General features: G+C 49.0%; 2 long non-coding RNA genes across 4 annotated transcripts in view; both read right to left on the bottom strand.

The window, feature by feature from the left end:
- LOC125920779 (uncharacterized) overlaps positions 1-3545 on the bottom strand; it is a 42229-nt gene extending 38684 nt beyond the window's left edge. Inside the window, exon 1 of the long non-coding RNA XR_007457194.1 lies at positions 3039-3545. This is a non-coding gene — a long non-coding RNA (uncharacterized LOC125920779). The remainder of the gene's footprint in view (positions 1-3038) is intronic.
- An 8380-nt stretch (positions 3546-11925) lies between these two features.
- Positions 11926-20478, bottom strand: part of LOC125920778 (uncharacterized) — a 93579-nt gene continuing 85026 nt past the window's right edge. For all 3 annotated transcript variants that reach the window (XR_007457190.1, XR_007457192.1, XR_007457191.1), the window contains 3 exons: positions 20388-20447; positions 20036-20122; positions 11926-12710 (listed from right to left, as the gene is read on the bottom strand). This is a non-coding gene — a long non-coding RNA (uncharacterized LOC125920778). The remainder of the gene's footprint in view (positions 12711-20035; positions 20123-20387; positions 20448-20478) is intronic.

Genomic DNA, 20478 nt, shown 5'->3' with positions numbered 1-20478 from the left:
GCCGCAGGGGGCACAGCTGCCTTTCAGCATCCCTAAGGGCCAGAGAATTCCCAGAACAAGTGCAGGAAGGCTCGGAATCATGGCTAGGAGAACTTTAAATAGGTTATCTCGTACATTAATTGAGACCTAGCAATAACACCACTGGCCCCTCTGTTTGCAGGAGTCAGCCACCCCTTGGGGTGACTGAGGCAGGCCTGGGGAGCAGAACGGGGTCGGGAGCATTCTCTGTGAGCTTCTGCACCCGCTGGACAGACTTGGGTTCCAGTCACTCACCTAGTTTCTGTCTGTCCATTGGCTTTTGGGGGCCAGTTAAGACCCCTGAGGTCAGGGCACGTGGGTGGCTCAGTCGGTCAAGCGTTGGACTCTTGGTTTCAGCCCAGCTCAAGACGATCTCACAGTTCGAGGGTTCGAGCCCAGCACTGGGTTCCCCACTGACAGTGCAGAGCCTGCTTGGGATTCTCTCTCCCTCTCTCTACCCATCCCCCACTCACTTTGTGTCTCTCTCTCTCTCTCTCTCAAAATAAATAAATAAGCTTAAAAAAAAAAAAGACCTCTGAGGTTGACATTCAAAGAATATGTTATTGGACCTAATCCAGTAATTTGCCCCAACCAGCAAAAGGGGGTTGAAACTGGAAACACTTTTTCAATAATATCCTATGTTGTAGCCAAGTCTGAGATTGTGTCTCTTCAACTATCTGATTATGAGCTGTACAGGAGTTTTTCTTTGTTTTGTTTTTGTTTTTCCTGTATGAAACTGGCTTCTCTCTTAACCTTAAAAAAAAAAAATAGCCGTGTCGGGCTGGTGGAGCCGAGGAAAAACAAGTCAAAACACATTGACGGCATTTTGAAGATATTCAATGAAATCAATTCTCCCTTTCTACCTTCCTTAGTTAGTCAACAGCCTGCACCTTTAGTTTATTTCTCCTTTATTCAAAGATAATTACTTAGCAACTTTGGGGTTTACCACTCAAAAACAACCTCCCTGGCGGGGCTCTTCATTATAGGGTACAACAGAGCATATTCTAGAAACCAGAGATTTACTAAACTTCTGCCACAAGACACAGCTCAAATTTCACTTCTACCAGGAAGTGTTCTCTCCCGGCCTCCAGGTATCTCTTTGTTCAAACCTCCCTCCATCCGGGTCCTAATCACTTTGCACAGTGGCCATTGGTTCATGGGGCAACCGCTTCCCACCTGGACAAGTCTCCCTCCTCCAAACCCAGGCCTGGGCCTCTGCATAGCCTTAAAGGAAGAAGGAAGAAAGAAGAAACAACTAAAACCTAATGGAAATTCAAACACATAAAATGGAGCTGGAATCGATTAGATAACTATAATTAAACCTAAGGCCAAGTAAAACAAGCCCTGTTTGAAGCTGAAAGCAGTCTTCAAGCTTTCTAAAATAAAATAGGAGCCAGGGAAGTGGAAAATAGGAAAAGGGGGAAAGACACAGGCTAGCTATATCCTCTAGAATAGATTCCCTCTAACTGGGAAACACCATTCCAGTGTTTCATCTGTGACAGTTGCTGTGCTAAAACTAGGGGTTTTTAACTGTCGTTTAAAACCCGCCACAAATGGGAATACACGTTATTCCCACTTTACAGACTCGGAAACTGAGTAGCTCAGCCTAGATCACTCAGCTTGTGAGTGACACTGAGCAGATACGGGAACCCGAGTTTGTCCGACCTCTGCGCCCAGGCTCTCAACCTCTGCTCCAGTTCAAACTGTGCACCAAGTCAGCACGCTCGGGTAACCCGATCGCTACCGCTCGGACTCAAGGATGCCCCACAGCTGCTCTGCGGGACCGCGTGGGTACCATTAAAAGCGGGCATGGATTGGCCAGCGTCCCCAAGGGCTCGCGCGCGTCCTTCAAGACTTGGCAGCACGCAGGAAAAGGCAGGCTCGGAATTAACCTGGGCTGATCCGGAGGCAAGGCCAGAGGATGCTACTGGAAGGGAGGTGAGCTTGGCTCGGTCAGCGCCCCGACGGCCGTCAATCTGAGAGGACCCCTGGCAGGGACAAGGCTCCTCTGGGTGCACAGGGCCTGGGGGCCGCCGTGCGCGGCAGGGACTGGGCGCGAAGGCGCCGTCTAGTCGTCTTTTCCCTGCAGCATCTCTCCAGGAGGCCGGGGGAGGGGGCGTCACCTGACAGCACGCACCAACTTCTCCCAGCTCGGAGGGGGCGCGTGGCGGCAGCCTCGGGCCGGGGAAGCGCAGCGCGCGGCTCTCGCCCAATGGCGAGGTCTGTAAACAAAAGCGGGCCCCACGCGGGTCCCCCAAAGGGCGGTGAGCTGCGCAGCGCAGCACGACCCTAGCGGCAGAGCCCGCGAGAGGGCGAGGCGGGGTCGGGATCGGGAGCCGGGAGTCCTCGCACAGCCCCCGGGATCCCGCACCCGGACCAGTCATTGTCTGCGCGCGCGCAGAAGGCCGTTTTAAATGCCTCCTCCCAGGTTAGCCACGGGTCCCCGGCCCGGTGTGCCGGCCCCCAGGCTCTCCGTCCCGCGTGTCCGGCCCTGAGCGCCGCACGGATCGCCAAGGTGAGAGCCGACAACGTCGCCGAAAACCCAGGCCTGGAGGTGCCCAAGTCAGGGACGGAGACACACACACATACACACACGCGCACGCACACGCACGCCCTCCCCGAAGTTGATAAAAATCAGCCGACAAATACAAAGTGCCGCCGCCGCCGCAGGTCTGCGCCGACCTCCTGCTGCCGAGAACACCGAATGCCAACGCCTGGACACTGTCACTTTCATTCGGCACCGGGCACCTGGGCGCCGCTGGCTCGTCCCCCTCCCGACTGCTCCCTCGCGCGAGGGGTTTCCTCTAGCTTACCCTCGCCAGCTCCTCACCTTCCAAGTGTGTGAACGCGAAAACAATACGAGTAAAACCCAATCGGGGGGAGCTAGGACCCGCCGGGAGCCCCAGTGTGCGGGAGACGGGGGTCAGGACGTGCCCGACACGGGCAGAGCGGTTCCGGGCATCCTCACCCCGATTCCTCGGGGCGGCTTCGGACAGCCGGCACAGGCCCGCGGTACTCACCCGCGACGCTCGTCCCGGATCTCCGCGACGCCGCCGGGGACAATGCGGGGACGCCGGGCTCCTGGGGCTGCGGGCGCCGAGGCCGCTGCAGAGCTGCGCGCCCGACGGCGGCGGCGCTGCTCGGCCCGGCCGCACTCCGGCCCGCTCGCCGTCTGCCAATGGGAGCTGTCAGGGCGCCTCTGCCGGCGGCCTTGTGGGCGGGGCCACGAGAACCCGTGGGAAACGGAGCTCCGATTGGGCCGCCTGACAATCGCTCCGCCTCCAGGCGGCCAATCGGAGGCGGCGGATACAGGAGCGGGGCGTTCGGAGTTGGGCTGAAGAGTGACAACAGGAGCACGCTGGGTACCCGGGCTGCATCCCGGCTGGTGGCGCCAAGCTGGAAGGATGCAGGCGCCGCGCGCTCCGGCGCTGCCACCCCACGAGGGTCTGGCAGCGCGGCCTTGGGAGAGCGGGGGAAGGTAGCAGAGGCGCGGCGGGCTGGGGAACCGCGAGGGAGCCCCTAACAAAGCAGCTTTGGGAGGGCCGAGCGGCCTCCGCCTCCTCCGGCTATAGGTCGACGAAGCTGCCTGTCACTCTGCATAGGTGGAGGTGGCCAATGACGTACAGAGAAGGAGCTCGAGTTGGCGCGCGCGCGCGGCTCGGCATCAGTGGGATTGGTCGGAGGTAAAGGATTTTCCTGCCACCTAAGGCTGAGAGGAAAGGGGAAAGGAACGGGGAAGGGGAAGAGCCAGAAAACGTACCTGGGACACGTGGTCTGGCTTGGGAGGCGTGTGTCTGGCTCTAGGGGGAGACAGGAACTTTTTTACGAGGCAGAAAAACCCTAACGTAATGCCTCCCTGTGGATGCTGGGGGATGTTAGCGCTAACCGAGCTCCAGGTGGGGCACCGTGGCCTGAACGGAATCCTGGGGAGCCCTCGACTCCCCGGGATGACCCACCTTGCCCAGCGAGTGAACTTAAAATCACAGCGTGGGGCTTGGGCCTTAACATGCACCCACTGGGCAGAGTACGTGACTCGGGCTAGGTTCACACGGACCTCCTGCTGCCTTCTGTAAAATCCGGAAACGACCCTGGCAGTTTACCTTTCTCGAGGTTCCGAGCGACACCGAAGCCGGGACGCTGACGGTGGAGACTCTAACGAAGCTTTCCCCACGCCGGGCCAGTGCTTCCTCCTCACCTTAAGAGCCTTGGACTTCACCATTAAGAACAAAGGCTGGGGAGAATATTCTTTACAGCCCGAGGGGTGGGAAGACCTGGGCTCCCGAGGTTATCTGATTGAAAACAAAAGGAACCGCAAAAGGAATTGCCAGTGGCCTAGAGGGTAAACCTGAACTGGAAAACGAAAAATCATCCTTGACTTCCCCCTCCTCCTTCTCTTCTTGCCTGCCTCCCAAATCCATGCCCTCCTCCAGGTTTTTTCTCACCCGACCACAGGTCTTTCTGCCCCCACCCTCTTGAAACTATTCTCCCCTCTGCGGAATCATCCTTCTAAACTGAAAAATCGTATTTTGCGCCCTCACCGTTGGGTTCTTCCCTTTCCCCAGAATACCCTCCCCTCCCTCACTTAACAGCTCCTACCCATTCTTCAGAACCCAGTTTTGCAGGCAGTACATTCATGCAGTAGACATTTGCCGAATTCCAGCAGTACAGCAGTCTTGTAGACACTGGAAACCTCCTGTATCGTCAAACTTAGAGACCCACACCCCCCACCCCCACGCTCCTACTCCCTCCTTGTATTACCTGGGCTGAAATTGCCAGTTAAGTATGTCCTCCGCCACCAGCACAGAACTCCATTCCATCCAGAATCTTCTCTGTCTTGTCCTCTGCTGTTTCCCAGTGCCTAGCACAATACTTGATATATTTGGGGCACTCAAAAATATTCAGTCAATAAATATAGACGAGCTATAATTAGAGGTAAGAGCTTTGAAGATTTGAAGTGCTTCTAAAGCATCAGTTTTGAGAAGTAGAGTTAGGATAGTAGATGGAAGAGGGGTATGTCCGCCAGATGCCATGATGGGTGTTGCAGGGAGGTTTCTGAGTGAAGTTTGTGAGATTTTCCAAGACACCCTTTCAAAAAACTACCTTCATCTCAGCGAATACCTTGCCCAGGCTTCTCAATGGAGAATCATTCTTGGGTGAAGCTTTTCATCCCAGGAGAAAGAGCAATTTCTTTTCTTTTCTTTTCTTTTTTTAATGTTTATTTTTGAGAGAGAGAGAGCCCAAGCAGGGGAGGGGCAGAGAGAGGAAGAGATAAGACAGAATCTGAAGCAGGCTCTGGGCTCTGGGCTGTCAGTACAGAGCCCAACACAAGGCTCGAACTCAGGAGCCCTGAGATTATGACCTGAGCTGAAGTCTATGCTTAACCGACTGAGCCACCCAGGTACCCCAAGAGCATTTAAGTGGTTACAAGCCATCATATTGGAAGGGGCGGGGGGGGGGGGGGGAATACACACACACACACGTACTTATGAGCTCAGCGTTTTCCCCAAAGTATGTTCAAAAGTGCATTTGGCTATTCTCTGGAGCCAGACTGCCTACTCTCAAATCATAGCCCATCATTTTCTAGCTGTGACCTTGGGCAAGTTACCTCAGATCCCTGTGCCTCGGTTTGCCCATCTTTATAAAGGAGATGACAACAGTCCCCACTATATAAGGTTGGTATCGGGATGAATGAGTTAGTATCAGTCATGAGCTTAGAAGAGTGCTTGGCATATGGTAACATTAAAGAATGTTCATTAAATAAACGTCTTCCACTGGAGACACATGTGGCGGGACCTGCTGAAGCCACCCGTTTCAGTGACAGGCTACTACATTTAGGCTTTCCTGGGAGTAAGCAGTTGGATTTCTCGTCTCTGCCTCACTCCCGGCTGCTACCTGTTGTTAAGGACGTACCACTGTTGCCAGGTGAACTTCAGATTAATCCTGAGTGGCCATCTCATAGCCTTGGGCATAGCTCTTGCTGCTCCTAAGAAATCTGAAAAGCAGTTAAGAGAACTCAGGAGTTAGACTGGCTGATTTGAACCCAAGCTCCACCAGCTCTGAAGCCTTGAGCAGGTTACTTAATCTTTTGTAAGCCTCACTTTCTCATTCTATAAAATAGAAGTAACCCCCTAACCCATAAGGATGTTGAGGGACTTTAAAAAAAGGTCACACACAGGGGCGCCTGGATGTTTCAGCTGGTTAAACGACTGACTCTTGATTTCAGCTCAGATCATGATCTCACGGTTCGTGGAGTCAAGCCCCAGGTCAGGCTCTGTGCAGACAGTGCAGAACCCATTTGGGATTCTTTCTCTGCCCCTCCCCTACTTGCTCTCTCTCTCTCTCTCTCTCTCTCTCTCTTTCTCAAAATAAATAAGCGTGAAAAAAATTGTAATAAAAAGTCATACACAGCACATGGTATACACTCATAAAAGTTAGCTCTTGGGTTTAGCTAAGTTAACTAAACACTCTGCATCACAGTGTCCTCATCTTTAAAATGGAATAATGAGGGGTGCCTGGCTGGCTCAGTGGGTAGAGCATGCAACTCTTGATCTCAAGATCATGAGTTTAAGCCCCAAACCGGGCGTTGAAATTACTTTTTAAAAGGAAGGAAGGGAAAAAAGGAAATTGAATAATGACATTTCATTAAGTGTTTGAAAACCCTGAATGAGATGGTATGAGAAAAGCTTAGCTCTTTGCATAAAAGGGAGATGGTTACAGAGGAAACCACCGTTTGGGCTCTTTCCATCATCCACTCTCTCTCTCTGAGCCCCACCTACATCAACACACTCAGAATCTGCTCGGGGCTGAGCATGGGAGCCTTTCCCAAATCACAATTCTACCACTGAGGTTAACAGAATCAAACTTCTCCGGCCTTCGGGTACATTTCTTGACCTCAAAAACCGGAAAAGCAACTGTAGATCTCTGCTGTTTCTTTGCTAAACACACTTAGCTTGCCACTCCACACTGTGGCAGAGAATGGGGCGTTTTGATTAAAACACAGACAAATGCCATCTGGCAGAGTAGTCTGGCATCCCATCTCCTGAGGGCATGGTTGACATCTCAAGAAAACACAGCGTTGACATTAAGGAAAAACATGGAGTGGTCAAAGGCGGAATTAAGGGTTTAGGACAAGAGAACCAGAAGAAATTACATTTCTAGTACCTGACCTCAACTCCAACCACAAGTCAACGTTTTCTTCCCCGCTATTTACTGAAAGCCTCGCAAAATATAAATGTAGGTAAGTCACAAGTGGCCCTCCCTAGTAAGGCTACACCGGGGAGATGGGCCCATGTCCTTACTCCCAGCAGCCTCTGTTCCTGACCTGGTCTTCCTTTTGGACAGGTGCTCCCTAGGGGCACAGCTGGAGTTTGTTTGGGTCGCTGCTGTAATCCTCGTCTCTCAGAATAGAGTCTGGCACAGAGAAGACACTCAATAAATGTTCATGGAATGAATGAAGTTGACCCTCTTGAACTCCCTGTGACAGGGACTTTTAGCGTTTACTTTCTTTTTTGTCACTTAGTTGCAAATGCCCTCTTTAAGAAAGAATGAGAAGCAGGGACACCAGAGTGGCTCAGCGGGTTAAGTGTCTGACTGTGACTCAGGTCATAATCTTGTGGTTCACAAGTTTGAGCCCTGTGTCAGGAGGGATTCTGTGTCTTCCTCTCTTTGCCCCTCCCCTGCTTGTGCTGAGTTTCTCTCTCTCAAAAATAAACATTAAACATTTTTTTGAAAAAAGAATGAGAGGCAGCCCATGAGGCCATCCATCTCCAGCAGGACTTCCTTCATGGTAGAGAGGGCAGCTTCAGTGTAGTTTTGTCTCCAACTAAATTTAGGCTCCCTGAGGCTATGCTTGGCTCTCCTGGAGCTTGTACACTGTATGCGTTCAACAAATGTTTCCTACGAAAGCACTCACTGGTTGAGTTCTCATGTACTCACAACCAGGACAGAGATGAGAATTGGGTTGGCCAAGGCAACTGTTGATAAGTTTGTTCTGATTCACCCTCAGTCTCTTGCCAAGACCCCCTTTGCCCCATTAACCCCCTTTAGACAGGGCTAAAATCTAAAATGGGAAAATTCTGGGGCACCCCGGTGGCTCAGTCGCTTAGGTGCCCAGCTCTTGATTTCTGCTCAGGTGATGGATGATCTTGCAGTTTGTGGGATCAAGTCCAGCACTCGGCTGTGCACTGACAGCACAGAGCCTGCTTGGGATTCTCTGTCTCCCTCCCTCTCTGCCTCTGCTGCTCACATGTAAGCACACTTTCTCTCCCTCTCTCTCTTAAAATACATCAAGTTTTTGTTTTGTTTTGTTTATCCTTAATTATGTTTCTGCGATTTTCTTTAACAAACCAGCCAGGTCACTACTGAATTCCAAGTTCCTGACAATAGGTTCAGAGAAGCTAAAATCTCTGCCTTCAGGACCTGGTAAGCCATTGCTTGGGTGGTTTTCTTCTGCAGTACAATGCTCTAGAGTTTTGCTGTGTATTATTCTGTCACACAGCTGGAGACCTCTTTAAAACCTGACCTGGGTGTTTCCAAAAGCCCCACCTTTTGGACTGCCAACACCCCACCCCATCCAGAGAGCACAAACTTAGTAGATAGGACTGTGACTCTACCCACTGCTACCACAGGGTTTCCAAGTGACATAAAAGTGACATCAACTGGCTTACTTTATAAGCATCTGGAATGACAAGTAAAGGATGGTGAACATGCTATCTCACTGAAAGTGATAATGAGTTTGGGGGCGCCTGGCTGGCTCAGTCTGTAGAGCATGCAACTCTTGATCTCGGGGTTGTGAGTCTGAGCCCAACTTTGGATCTAGAGATTACTTAACAATTTGCTTTAAATTAAGTAATTGCTACACCCAACGTGGAGCTCAAACTCCCAACCCTGAGATCAAGAGTTGCATGCTCTACAGACTGAGCCAGCCAGGTGCCCCTGAAAAGTGATAAGGTTTTTGAAATTACCTTGTAGGAAGGAGGGAAGAAGGAAACAAAAAGAAAAGAAGGAAGGAAGAAGTAAAGAAAGGAAGAAACAAAAAGAGACACAAAAACTACTCTAGAATTTCCATCAGGATATTTAAACTCATCTGCCTCCTGAGCTGACTCTATCCAGGGCAAGCTTAATGGGCATGTGACCTGTGTGGTTTGAAGGGCTCCACACCTGGTTTAATGCTCTGCTATTGCTGTCTTGAAATTCCTAATTTATTTCTTCAATCCTAATTTTTGAACAGGGAGCCCTGCATTTTCATTTTACTTTGGGCCCCACCAATTATGTAGACTGTCCTTCCCACATTCTTCCACTGTGGGGGCGGGGGTGGTCTCATCCTCCATCCTCCTGGACCCCCAGCTTGGAGCTTTCACACAGCAGGCGCTCAGCACAACTGTATTAAGGGGTTCAACATAAATGTAGAGTGTCATCTGTCACTGATATGTCAGAATTGATGGGTCAAGCCCAGGAGTTACATAGAGAGTTGCCTTTGAGAGCATGGAGATCTGGGGCAGCAATGACATTAAGCTGACAAGGGGACACATCTGGATCTTCTGACTAAAGATTTCCAAGAAGATAACCAAGGACAATCCAAGAGCCATGACGACCCCAGGGGAGGATACCCCTTCCCATCTCATCATGCTTCACCTTATGAGTCAACTCGATTAGGCTACAGAGTGCCCAGACATTTGGTCAAACAGTATTCTGAATGTGTCTATGAGAGTGTTTTACGTGAGATTAATATTTCAATCAGTAGATTGAGTAAAGCAGATTGCCCTTCTTCATGTGGATGGGCCTCATCCAATTGGTTGAAGGCCTGAATAAAACCATATGGCTGAACCTCCCGGAAGGAGGACTTCCTCTTGCCTGACTGTATGATCTGTGACACTGATCTTTTCCTGCCTTCAGACTCAAACTGAAACTTACACCATCAGCTCTCCTGAGTCTCCAGCTTGCAGATGACAGAGCTTGGGACTTGTTAGTCTCCGTAATCACATGAACTAATTCCTAATAAACCTTCTCCCCTTACATTTCTCTCTCTCTCTCTCTCTCTTCGTATAAACAAACATCTCCTATTGATCTGCTTTCTTAGAGAACTTTGGCTAATACACATCCCAACAGTGTTCCCTACAACCATTCAACCATTCAGTGTTTCTCAACAGCTGGTCGTTTGAAATCGTGGTCTGTCAACCAGCAGCAGCATTGTTGGCTCATTTCAGAAATGCACACTCCTGGTCCCCATCGCGGACACACTGAATCTGAATCCCCCCCATCTTATTAAAATCCTCAAGTAATTCATCCACACATAAATTGGGAAACACATCAGCCTTCTTTGAAAACGAAAGCCACCTAAGAGTAACAACAATATTAAAAACAACTTCCTAGGGGCACCTGGGTGGCTCCGTATTTACTGTTTGACTCTTGATTTAGGCTCAGGTCACGATCTTGCGGGTTCGTGAGTTCAAGCCCCGCACTGGGCGCGGAGCCTGCTTGGGATTCTCTCTCTCCCTCTCTCTGCCCCTTCCCCACTTGCACTGTCTCTGTCTTTTATTCATACATTAATAAACCTTAAAACAAATTAAAAAAAAAAAAAAACTCTAGTAAAAGAATTAGTTTAATCAATGTTTTCTTACCTGAGGTGACATGTGGAAAGCAGGGTGAAAGAGGGTCCAGAAAAGGACTGAGGAAGCCAGGACATTTTCCCAGCTGTGACAAGCCTTCAGTCATGGAGACAAGACGGAGGCAGCCTCAATATGCAGACCAGCATGCCCAACCAATGCATAGAAATTCAAGGTCAAAGAGGCCGGGCCAGACAAGTCAGGCCACATCACAGCCGGGGAACTTAGCACTCCCTCCTCTGTGTAATGTGCTTGGTTGCGTTTTATTTTCTGTGTTTTCACTGAAATGGCAGTTTGTGGAGAAACTCTCCCACTTGGCTGTGAACAGGCTCTGAGCAACAGCAACACTTTCTGCAGAATTGGCAAGGACAGCACTGTGGAATATTTCAGAAACTTCAAGGCAAAGGGACAAACAAACAACCAAAAAAAAAGAAAAAAATCCCTCAAAACGTGTTTTAAGGCGAAAGAGCTGGGAATCAGAAACAGTTACCGGGAATGCATCCATGGGGGTCTTCAAAAAAAAACCAATCAGATACTATGTTTTCCGCCTCAGCCCCCCTCCCAGCCTGATCATCCACACGGGAAAGAACGAAATCTCCTCTGCAGACCAGAACTACTGCATGGCCGTGGGTCTCTGGGCTGCCCTACAAGGTCTCGGCCTAATGAACCCCCGATGTCTCTTTTTATTGTAATTGACACACGCGTTATGTTGGTTTCAGGTGTGCAACATAGTGACTCGACAAGTCTCTACCCTCTGCTGGGCTCGCCGCGCGTGTGGCTGCCCCCTGTCCCCATACAACACCACTGCCGACATCCCTCTGCTGTGCCTTTGCAACTCTCCCTTCATTTATACGCCTGGCGGCCCGGGGAGGGCAAGAGCAGGTCAGAGCTGCCTCGTTCCCACTCTTTCCCACCCCACCCCGCCAGCACCTGGCCGGAACATGCCAGAACACACGCTTGGTGTCCACCTGCCCCACACCATCCATTTAGTTTCACTTCCACCCAAGTGTTACCCAACCCCCAGTCTCACAGAATGGTATGGAAACGGTTGGAAGGTAGCCACGCTGCCTCAGCAAAACAACCAGTGGACCCAGAAGAAGCTTTACCAGGAAGCAAAGTGGTGCAGTGGAGCCACAGCCATAAACCTCTCTTCTTGGAATAAAGTGACAGCCCATTTTCTCACTATGCACGCACATAGACACACATGCACACACACGTTCTCTAGAGAAGCCATAGCTAAAGACAGAGAGGCTAGCGGGGGGGGGGGGGGGGGGGGGGAGAAAAACAAAGACTGTGTCCTAAGTCAAATCTTGCCTCTGTTCCTTACCAGCTGTGTGACCTTGAGGAAGTTTAGTTAACATCTCTGTGCTTAATTGCCCTTGTATTATCTCAGGCCTGCTGTAACAGGGTACTATACACTGGGTAGCTTAAACATATATATATATATATTTTTTTTTTTTTTTTTTTTAATTTTATGTTGGGGCGCCTGGGTGGCTCAGTCGGTTGAGTGTCCGACTTCAGCTCAGGTCATGATCTCATGGTCTGTGAGTTCGAGCCCCGCATCGGGCTCTGTGCTGATGGCTCAGAGCCTGGAGCCTGCTTCCGATTCTGTCTCCCTATCTCTCTGCCCCTTCTCTGCTCATGCTCTGTCTCTCTCTGTCTCAAAAATAAATAAAAAACATTAAGAAAAAAAAATTAAAAAAAAATTTTTATGTTTATTTTTGAGAGAGAGAGAGAAAGAGAGAGAATGCAAGCGGGGGAGGGGCAGTGAGCGAGAGGGAGACACAGAATCCAAAGCAGGTTCCAGGCTCCGAGCTGTCAGCACAGAGCCCGACGAGGGGCTCAGACCTACGACCCGACCCGCGAAATCATGACCTGAGCTAAAGTCGTGCACTTAACTGACTGAACCACCCAGGTGCCCCTAAACATTTATTGTAATTTAGAATAAATTAAAGCAATTAATTTTCTTACAGTTCTGGAGACTAGAAGTTCAAGATCAAGGTGCCGTCAGGTTGGTTTCTGGCAATAGGTCTCTTCCTGGCTTGCAAACAGTTGCCTTCTTGCAGTGACCTCATCTGGCGTTATCCTCTGTGCACAGAGAGAGAACCCTGGTATGTCTTCCTCTTCTCATAAGGACACTAACCCTATTGGATTGGGCCCCTGCCCTGTGACCTCATTCAACCCTAAGTACCCCCTAAATGCCCTGTCTCCAAATGCAGTCACACTGGGGGCTTAGGGCTTCAACCTATGAATTGGAGGAGGGCGGCTCAATTCAGTCCATCACAGCCCTCATCGGTAAAGCGAGGCCCAGAGTCCCGCACATCTCATGAGACCTTGTGAAGATGCAATGATTTGAAATAGTAAAGAACTTAGAACAGCACTTTGTGCACATTTAGAGACACGACAGACGACAGATTCCTGACTCATCTATAGAAAGCTAGATTCATTTCATTTTCCTTTTTTTTTTTTTTTAAGATTTTATTTTTAAGTAATCTCTACACCCCATGTGGGGCTTGAACTTACAGCCCTGAAATTAAGAGTCACACGCTCTTCTGACTGAGCCAGCCAGGAGCCCCTGGACTCATTTTGGACAAGCTCACTGCACATCTCTCCCAAGACACCCCAAAACCTTCATGAACTTAACATGTCCATAATCTCTGTATCTGTTCCAACACCTTCCCCAAACAACAACAAACAAATCCCGATAACCCCCCTTTTTTAAAGGTTTATTTATTTGGGGCACCTGGGTGGTTCAGGCAGTTAAGCGACAGGCTCTTGATTTTGGCTCAGGTCATGATCTCATGGTTCCTGAGTTCAAGTCCCACATTGGGTTCTGCACTGATGGTGCAGAGACTGCTTAGGATTCTCTCTCTCTCCCTCTCTCTCTCTCTCTCTCTAAAGTAAATTAATACACGTTCTTTAAAAAAATAAATAAATGTTTACTTATTTATTTTGAGAGAAAGAATGTGCCAGCACTGTCAGTGCAGAGCCCGCACAGGGCTCCATCCTGGGAGCCCTGAGATCACGACCTGAGTCTAAATCAAAAGTTGGACACTTAACTGACAGAGCCACCCAGCTGCCCCCCAAAACCTCTTTTTTGTAATTAAGATTTTATTTTGGGGGGCTTCCAGGTGGCTCAGTCAGTTAAGGGACTGACTGTTGGTCTTGGCTGAGGTCATGATCTCTTGGTTGGTGGGATACACCTGTGTTGGGCTCTGCGATGACATCATGGAGCCTGCTTGGGATTCTCTCTCTCCCTCTCCCTCCTCTCTGTCTCTCTCTCTCTCTCTCTCTCTCTCTCTCTCTCTCTGTTCCTCCCCTGCTCGTGTGCGACCATTCTCTCCCTCTCTCCCCCCATTCTTTCATTCAAGATAGATAAATAAACTTTAAAAAAGAGATTTTAGGGGCACCTGGGTGGCCCAGTCGGTTAAGCGTCTGACTCTTGATTTCAGCTCAGGTCATGATCTTGAGGTTTGTGACATCGAGCCCCACATTGGGCTCTGTGCTCACAGCACACAGCCTACTTGGGATTCTCTCTTTCTCCCTCTCTCTCTCTCAAAATAAACAAATAAACTTTTAAAAAAACCTTTATGTTAGGTAATCTCTAACGCCCAACATGGAGGTCAAACTCACAACTCTGAGATCAAGAGTGGCCTGCTCCACTGACTGAGATGACCAAGCGTGGCCTCCCACCCCACTCCCATAACCTTGCCACCTAGAGGGACAGTGCCCAGGCTAGAAAAATGGGAGATAGCGTGGACTTGCTTCTCATCAACGAATGCCCAAGCTGTATCCATGGGTAAATCCAACCTTTGAAAGGACTCTAGAACCCTCCTCTCTGCAGGCCACTGCTACTGCCCCTGACCAGCTCACACCCCCATCTCTGATAATGGCAATAACCTTTTCACTGGTCCCTCCACCTCCGCTTTCCATCCTGGTCACTCTTTGGAAAAGTCTCTCTGCCGAATGTAAGACAAAGAACATTTATTTGACCTGGCACGGAAGACCCATCCTGCGTTTTGGTTTTGGTTTTGGTTTTTTCATTAAAAATGTTTTTAAATATTAATTTTTGAGAGAGAGAGAAAGACGGAGCGTGAGCAGGGAAGGGGCAGAGAGAGACACACACACAGAATCCAAAGCAGGCTCCAGGCTCTGAGCTGTCAGCACAGAGCCTGATGAGGGGCTCGAGCCCATGAACTGTGAGATCATGACCTGAGCCGAAGTCGGATGCTTCACCGACTGAGCCACCCAGGTGTCCCCATCCTGCCTTTCTGACTTCCCCCAACTGCTTCCAAACTTGTCCTGCTCCCCATCTACCTGAAATGACCCAGGGCTCCCCAGCCAACCTCTTCTCTCCTCGGCCATCTGCCTGGAATACCTCCTTGTGTCCCAGTTCTCTCTGTCCGGTATGATCTTGCTCTCTCAAGGTCAGGCTGGACCATTATCTCCTCTGAGGGACCCTCTTCTTCCTTATGGCTACTGACCACCTGCCGTGTGTGAGGCTTTACATTACGCAGTTTCTGATTTGACTTTTCATTTCATATTCACATCAACTTTTCAAAATGCATCCTATAACCTCCATTTAAAAGATAAAGAGATTAATTTGCCCCAGGTCAGCGCACTAATGAGTGATCCTCCCAGAGGGAGGCCTCTGATTGTTTTCCTAGCCCTTGCTTCCCCACCTGCCTCCCGACAGAATCTGCCACTCCATTTGCAGACCTGACACACACAGCCCGTGTGCATGACACTTGCCACATTGTATTTGAGGCAAGAGACCAATCAATCTTGGAGGAATAAAACGTGGACGAGGGCGTTCGCAGGAATCTCCGCTGGAAGGCCCGGCTTCTTGTCAGGACCCAGTGTCCTACCTTCCCAGAGGGTCTGTGGGCCGCTTTAGTGGGTCCAGGACAGGTGTCTTTACCACTTTGGTGGGGGGAAGGTAAGGGATGTGCACTGATTAGGGACACGCCCCAGTTTCGCAAGCATTTAAAACTGCCCTCTGTGCACTGTGAACTGCCAGGGATACAGGCAAGAGGAAATGCAAAGGCAGCAGAGCCCTGGCTTCTCCTGGCTTCCAGAGTTCCAGAGTGCGCAGCGGGGGAGAGACGAGCAGGGAAAGCAGGAACAGAAACGCTGTCATCCGGGCCTGGAAGGGAGGTGCAGGGTATGTGGCAGGAAACAGCTTCAGGCTTCCGCACGGGAACCCCAGAGTTTTGGTGCCAGCTGCTGTGAAGTCAGATCAGTGGTGTCTTCGAGGGGGTGTAACCGTTTGACTTACTTGTTTGAGGGTTATTTATTTATTTATTTTGAGAGAGAGAGGGAGTGGGGGAGGGGCAGAGAGAGAAAGAGAGAGAGAATCCCGAGCAGGCTCCGAGCTGTCAGCACGGAGCCGGAGACGGGGCTCAAACCATGAACCGGGAGATCACGACCTGAGCTAAAATCAGGAATCGGATGCTCAACCAACTGAGCCACCCAGTTGCCTCAACAGTTTGACTTCTTTTTTTTTTAAGATTTTATTATTATTATTATTATTATTTTTAATGTTTATTGGTTTTTGAGATGGGGGAGTGGGAGCAGCAGAGAGAGAGGTAGACAGAGAATCTGAAGCAGGCTCTGTGCTGTCAGTACAAAGCCCAGCGTGGGGCTCGAACTCAGCAACCATGAGATCACTACCTGAGCCAAAGTTGGACGCTGAACCACCTGAGCCACCCAGGCACCCCTAAAGATTTTTTTTTTAATTTCTGTAATGTTTTTATTTATTTTTGACACAGAGAGAGACAGAGCATGAGCAGGGGAGGGGCAGAGCGAGAGGGAGACACAGAATCCGAAGCAGGCTCCAGGCTCTGAGCTGTCAGCACAGAGCCCAACGCAGGGCTTGAACTCACAGACTGTGAGATCATGACCTGAGCTGAAGTCGGATGCTCAACCGACTGAGCCACCCAGGCGCCCCAAGACTTTTTTTTTTAATGTTTATTTGTGAGAGAGAGTGAGAGAGAAACAGAGCATGAGTGGGGGAAGGACAGAGAGAGAGGGAGACACAGAATCCGAAGCAGGCTCCAGGCTCCGAGCTGTCAGCACAGAGCCCAGTGCAGGGCTTGAACTCATGAACCGCAAAATCATGACCTGAGCCGAAGTCGGACACTTAACCAACTGAGCCACCCAGGCGCCCCCCAACAATTTGACTTTTTAAGGACTGTATTAGTCCACTGGTGCTGCCATGACCAAATATCACAGACTGGGGAAATTTATTCTCTCGCTGTTCTGGAGGCTGAATTCCACCATCAAGGTGTGAGTAGGGCTGGGTTCTTCTGGGGCCTGTCTGCTTGGCTTGTAGACGGCCACCTTCTCCCTGTCTCCTCACCTTCTCCCTGTGTCCTCACATGGTCTTTCCTCTGTGTGCAAGCGTCCGGGTACCTTCCTCTCTGTCCCAACCTCCTCTTCTCATAAGAACAGCAGTCATATCGATCAGAGCCCCTGCTAAGGATCCCATTTTAACATCATTAACTCGTTAAGGCCCCATCTCCAAATACTGCCCCATTCTGAGGTGCTGGGGACTAGGAGTCCAACAAAGCAATTCGGAGGGGAGGCCCAATTCAGCCCCTAACAAGTACCACCACCCCACACACAACTGAGAGCGTCTGGAGTCAGCGTAGAAACCCTATTCCCAGCGTGTTCGGCTCTGTTTTCTTAGTCGAGTAGTTGTTTGTTGAATTGGATTGAATTCTTTGGTTAGGTAGCAAAGGGCCACTGAAAACGTGTCCTCTCCCCTCGGAAGCATTTCTTCCCTCCTTTTTGAAAAGGAGAGAAAAAACACATTATTGAGATTTCTAAGTGTTTCTTTGAGAGCCTGAGAGGGAAGGAGAATCGCAGTCACTGGGCTCTAGTGTCAGAGAGAGAGGAGCCGGGCAGAGGGTGCAGGAGTTCTGTGCCCAGGGCCCCAGGGGGAGCCGGCCTCTGCTGGGGAGGGGGGCCCTTTCTCAGGGTGCTCCCCATAGTTAGTCCGCATTATTTCAGGTCGGGACTCAGCCCTCTATAGGTGCCTCTCAATAGTTTCATTAATCCTATTCTTAGGATTTAAGTTAATTTACGTTTTTTCCTCTAAAACAATTGTTGCTTTTATGTTTCAAAACGTGTGGTATGTAAGAAGCAACATTCCAGGGCCTTCGAGTCCCTGTTACTGCGATTATTTCCTTTGACTGGCATCCCTGTTACTGCGATTATTTCCTTTGGCCGAACGCAAAACGCCGGCTCCCAAACGTGAAAACCAGTAACTGAAAACAAATGCCCGATGCAGCCGCCCCGGCACTTGTCCCCATGTATTTAGTTATGATTCTTATATTATTTCTCTGGCCAATCGTCAGGAATACAAAATGTTCACAACTATTTTTCCCCCATTCACCACTGTAACATAATTCCCGGTTGGAAATCAAGACCTTGGATATTATTGCAAGGCATTGTATTTATTTTTTTAAGTTTATTTAGTTTTTGAGAGGGAGAGAGAGCAAGTTGGGGAGGGGCAGAGAGCGAGGGAGAGAGAATGTCAAGCAGGCTCCACGCGCTCAGCATCGCTGAGCGCAGAGCCGGATGCGGGGCTCGACCCGAAACCGAGAGTCAGGTGTTTAACCCACTGAGCCACCCAGGCGCCCCTGATAAATACCACTTTAAAGAGAGGTTGTCTCTCAAGTGAATTTTGTTTCTACTTGACTGACCTGTTACCTTAGTGCCCTACTGCGGCTGTAACAAATGATCTCAAATTTGGTGAAATGACACAAATTTACTCCTGGAGGTCAGAAGTCTGAACTGGGTCTCACTAGGCTAAAATCCAGGCACTGGCAGGGCTGTCTTCCTTTCCGGAGGCTCTTGGGGAGGATCCGTTTTCTTCCCTTTGCTCCCTTGCAGGGGCGCCCGCACTCCTCGGCCCCGCAGAGCCCTCCCCTCTTCAAATCCAGCAACCACCAGCGGAGACTCTCATGCTGCAGGGCTCTGACTCTGCTTCTGCTCTGCCCCTCCCTCCCCCCATTCCACTTTCCAGGATTTGGGGGATTATGCTCTGCCCACCTGGATAATCCAGGATAATCTCATGTCAGAGTCTGTTAATTAGCACCCTTAATTCCAACTGCAATCTTAATTCCTCCTTGTGGCATAATCTATGGTAGTCCCACATTCTAGGGATCAGAACAAGAGCATCTTGGGAGGTCGCTACTCTTCGACTATCCCCACGTGATGAAAGTTATGGCAAGTGATGAAAATATAGGGTATTTCAGGAATCATGTGGACATGGTTTATTTTATCTAGATCTGTATATTTAGAGTTATTACACTCCCGCCCCCACCCCAACCATTACCCTTTTTGTTTTATTGGAGTATAGTTGACATATTATTTTCAGGTATAGAACACAGTGAAGTGATAATTACATATGTGACAAAATGCTCCTTCCCTATTACTCTTAAAACTCAGCTTCAGTGAGTAACAGACAAGACATCGGGATTAACAACTTTCTGGGGCTGTAAACCTTTCTGGAAGGAGAATTTATCAAATACCATGGTTCCAGGATGTTTCCACTCAGAATTCTAAGCCAGTTACAGAATTCTATCTTCTTAGGTCTTAACTGGAGTCAAGCAATCTACATGTACGTAACATAATCGAAATGGTATATACCATTTCCTTCCTTCCTTTGCTAAATAAATGCACTTCCCTCTTTTTCCCCAAAGGGCTTGTTACAAAGAGATGCTTGAGTATCATCCTTTCCATGAAACCTACCAGTCCTAATTGTTGGCTCAGGAAAACGGATCCCTTATTCAAGACACAATTTAATAAATTTGCTGATGGCTAGTTGTTTTCAGCCATGGACAAATTAAATTTATTTACTCTCTACCATACTTAATTTCACATTCACCAATACCTCTTATTTGAAAAACCCATCTTTAAAACTCCTTACAATTTCTGGGGAGCCCATGGGGCTCAGTTAAGCATCTGACTCTCAATTTTGGTTCTCAGCTCGTGAGTTTGAGCCCCGTATTGGGCTCTGTGCAGAGCCTGCTTGGGATTCTCTCTCTCCCTGTCTCTTCCCTTTCCCCACTCATGCTTTCTCTCTCTCTCTCTCTCCCTCTCTCTCTCTCAAAATAAATAAATAAACTTTTTTTTTTAAAAAAGGTATTTTCAAGTTAGCTAACATACAGTGTATACAGTGTGCTCTTGGTTTCGGGGGTAGATTCCTGTGATTCATTGCTTACATACAACACCCAGTGCTCATCCCAACAAGTGCCCTCCTCAGTGCCCATCACCCATTTCTCCCCTCCCCCTCCCATCAACCCTCAGTTTGTTTTCCGCTAAATAAATAAATACATAAATACATAAATAAATAAATAAATAAATAAATAAAGGTTTTTTAAAAAAAGAGAGAAACTCCTTACAATTTCCATTATGACTTTGGAGATGACGGAGACCTGGGGAAGAGAGTTGGCTGTGTACTGGATTTGTTGGGTTTGTAGTAGGAGATTCTGAAAAGGGCAGATACTTTTGAAGTCATTAAGTAGAAAAATAACAAATGTTCTCTCTTCTTGTACTGATCATGAAAATACTTGTAGGCCAAGACCAGAAAATTCTGGTCCTGAAATGATAATCCATTACAACATTAAATACATTCAGAATTTGCACTACTCTTTAATTTTTCCCCGAGTTTCAAGTGGACCATTTGGTAGTGATATTTCAAAGAAGAAGGAGTGAGTGGACTGAAGAGGAAACAACATTTATGTCTAGCCGCACCTGGGAGTATGTGTGCCATCTGTCATTTTGATCTCAGTTGACATCTTTTCCCGCTGGAATCTGCAAATGTAACAGAGGGAGATAATCATTT

Source organism: Panthera uncia, chromosome C2 (genome assembly GCF_023721935.1).
Source record: "Panthera uncia isolate 11264 chromosome C2, Puncia_PCG_1.0, whole genome shotgun sequence".
Classification (NCBI taxonomy): Eukaryota; Metazoa; Chordata; class Mammalia; order Carnivora; family Felidae; genus Panthera; species Panthera uncia.
Note: the sequence above shows the minus strand (reverse complement) of the source record. Positions and strands in the feature narration are given on the sequence as shown.